Source organism: Portunus trituberculatus, chromosome 34 (genome assembly GCF_017591435.1).
Source record: "Portunus trituberculatus isolate SZX2019 chromosome 34, ASM1759143v1, whole genome shotgun sequence".
In the NCBI taxonomy this organism is placed as follows: domain Eukaryota; kingdom Metazoa; phylum Arthropoda; class Malacostraca; order Decapoda; family Portunidae; genus Portunus; species Portunus trituberculatus.
Window position 1 is genome coordinate 6,708,164 of NC_059288.1, and position 3,653 is coordinate 6,711,816.

Sequence of the window (3,653 nt, forward strand, 5' to 3'; positions counted from 1 at the left end):
AAACCCACTCACAGTACTGAAGCCACTCCGCCGCCATCTTTGTACGTCACAGCTGAGCAAGAGATGTTTCCTTTCTTTTTTATGTAAGAAGTGGATGAAATTAAAAGAAAAGAGTAAATACTGAAAAAATAGAGGCAAAAGAAAACAGGCCATGAATTTTTAGTGTGATTAGACGAGTTATTGACATTAGGAAGGCTCTATACAGCTCAGAAGATTAATGGCCAGTCTTCACCATTTTAATCCTCGCATAGGTTATTTAAGTATCAAAAATCAAACACTAGACAGTATACACAACAAGGATACAAATATTTCAATAAATAAATACACATATTGCACACCTTATTGCCTAAACATCCTACAGTCTGGGGGCAAACTGAGGACATTCCCTGAGTATATCCCTGAGAGTGGTTGAGTCTAAGAGATAGGGAGTTAACAGTCATAGGAAGCTGGAAATACAGAAACAAGTATGGGAGTTCCTGAGTTTATTCGACAGGTGTGAAAATAAGAACTTAAAATGAGGGAGGCTGCGAGGGGCTGTCGGTCCTACACGTGGCAGTCCCTGTATGAGCAAAGCTACTTAATAAGGAGTAGTAGTAGTAGTAGTAGTAGTAGTAGTAGTAGTAATCGTAGTAGTAGTAGTAGTAGTAGTAGTAGTAGTAGTAGTAGTAGTAGTAGTAGTAGTAGTAGTAGTATGGACTATATAAAAAAAATCAAAAGAAAAAAAAAATACTTTTCAAACAAAACCACAAAAATATGCATAAAAATAATAATGAATGTAATAAAAATAACATGTAACAGTAGTAGTAGTAGTAGTAGTAGTAGTAGTAGTAGTAGTAGTAGTAGTAGTAGGAGGAGGAGGAGGTGGTAATAATAGTAATCTGTAAATTGCATGAGAGAGCCCCGCCCCACACACACACACACACACACACACACAGTGGATAGAGCGCTGGCTTCACAAGCCAGAGGACCGGGGTTCGATTCCCCGGCCGGGTGGAGATATTTGGGTGTGTCTCCTTTCACGTGTAGCCCCTGTCCACCTAGCAGTGAATAGGTACGGGATGTAAATCGAGGAGTTGTGACCTTGTTGTCCCGGTGTGTGGTGTGTGCCTGGTCTCAGGCCTATCCGAAGATCGGAAATAATGAGCTCTGAGCTCGTTCCGTAGGGTAACGTCTGGCTGTCTCGTCAGAGACTGCAGCAGATCAAACAGTGAAACACACACACACACACACACACACACACACACACCGAGTAGTGTAGTGGTTAGCACGCTCGACTCACAATCGAGAGGCCCGGGTTCGAGTCCCGGCGCGGCGAGGCAAATGGGCAAGCCTCTTAATGTGTAGGGTCTGTTCACCTAGCAGTAAATAGGTACGGGATGTAACTGGAGGGGTTGTGGCCTCGCTTTCCCGGTGTGTGGAGCGTGTTGTGGTCTCAGTCCTACCCGAAGATCGGGCTATGAGCTCTGAACTCGCTCCGTAATGGGGAAGACTGGCTGGGTGACCAGCAGGCGACCGTGGTGAATTACATACATACATACATACACACACACACACACACACACACACACATATACACGCACATCCACAGCTGTTTCCTTCATTTCTAAAGGCTCGCCTGTGTGTAGGCTTATCTCCAGTCACGTGCTGCAATAATGGACACTTGCCTCGTTACGTGTGTCTTCAATCAGTATGTTGGCCACGTCCCACGAGTGTTCAGTGGGTCAGGAACTAGTTTGGCACATTTTCAAAGCCTCATTTCAGCTGTCATGTTTATATTCGTACGGCTGGTATAACTAATCCATCTCGTAGTCATGTTTTGCTATTTCTTCTACATTTTTACCATATTTTTACCCTTTTCACAACATTTTCTGGTTTTTAATGCATCTCATAGTCATATTTCGCTATTTCTTCTACTTTTTACCTTGCTTTTACCTTTTTCTCAACTTTTTTTCTATTGTTTAATGCATCTTGTAGTCATGTTTCGTTATTTCTTCTGCATTTTTACCTTTTTTCTCAACTTTTTTCTGGTTTTTAGGTAAGCGAGGAGATGTTCCGCGTCTGTATTTGCATGTTAATATCCTTGTGACTCATCGTGTGCTCTGATTTACTTTTTTTTTTTTTTTCCTACTCATTTTGTACCTTAATTTGACCCATATTCTGAACCACCTCCGCGTCTCGACCACACCACCGTCACTATTTTCACAGGGCTCCAGTACCATGATACGTGTTTTTATATCTATTCTGCTTACTATATGGTGATTTTAAACAGCTTCAGAAACTTACGTGGGGCCTATAACAGTGAAGACTCTGGCTATTAAATTTCTGATCTCCATAGACCCTTCCTAATGTCAATAAAATCGTCTAACCTCACCCAAAACTCAAGGTAAAAAATGCGTCCCAGTCCAGTTAACAAGTTTTCTGCGTTATCAATAGGAAAAATACTCTTTAGAACTCGGCTAATCGTCTCTGTGGTCTTTGGAAATGGTCGTGGAGAGAGAGAGAGAGAGAGAGAGAGAGAGAGAGAGAGAGAGAGAGACTGCCTTACCACTTCGCCTGCATCATTTTAACGGAGTTTTTGATGATTTTAGTGACAGATTAAGAATATTTATGCATTGATAACATGAAAACCTCTCTCTTCTTCTTCTTCTTCTTCTTCTTCTCTTCCTCCTCCTCCTTCTTCTTCTTTTTCTTCTTCTTCTTCTTCTTCTCCTCCTCCTCCTCTTTCTTCTTCTTTTTCTTCATAATTGCGGTGACTAGAGAGCAAATAAATGTGTTTTGATTCAACGAAGGGTGTTTTGGGGTGGCTCTGGTGACAGATTAAGAAGATTTATGCATTGATAACATGAAAACCTCTCTTCCTTTTCTCCTCTCCTCTTCTTCCTCTTCTTTTTCTTCATAATTATGGCGAATAAAGAAAGATAAAGAGCAAATATAACTGGTTTGGTTCAGTGTTTTGGTTCAGTGTCTCGGTTGGTTCACGCTGCATAGAACAGTAAACACTTGTCAAATCACTTCTGCCTCCACACCTCTGCTATTCTCCTATGGCTCTGGTTGAGGTGCTACGGAGTTTTAATGGCGTTTTTTTACGGTTCTAGTGACAGATTAACAACTTTTCTACATCACTGGAAGAAGAAAGACTCGTGATGACTCTTTGCCAATCATCTGTGTGGCTTTCGAGATCAAGTATGAGAGAGCAAGGCAAGGTAAGGCAAAAGATTAAATTCGTGTGTGTTTTCAAGTAAAGCCTTTTTGAATGTAGTGGAGGTGAGGATGTGTTTCAGAATATGCAGGCCCATCTCTGTGTACTTTTGTTATGAGATGTTTCCCTCGCCTCAGCCACACCTCCCCTGTGTACTGTAGCAACACCAAAATGTACTGACCCATGAGGTGAGGCTGGTGATTCTTACGACGCTGCCATGTATCACTCATTACTAAAATAAATAAATATAAATAAATAAATCAAAACGGCAGCATTTTTTAATTTAACGAAGAACTGCTACTCTGAGTGATTCATGGCAGTGTCGAAGCCATTACTGTATCTCTCACCTTATGGATCAGTACATCTTGCCTTTACTTTAGTACTAGTGTCTCTATCACCAGCTTGCTCGACTCCAGTGGTACGTGAAGGCCTTCCAGGTGGTACATGAACACTT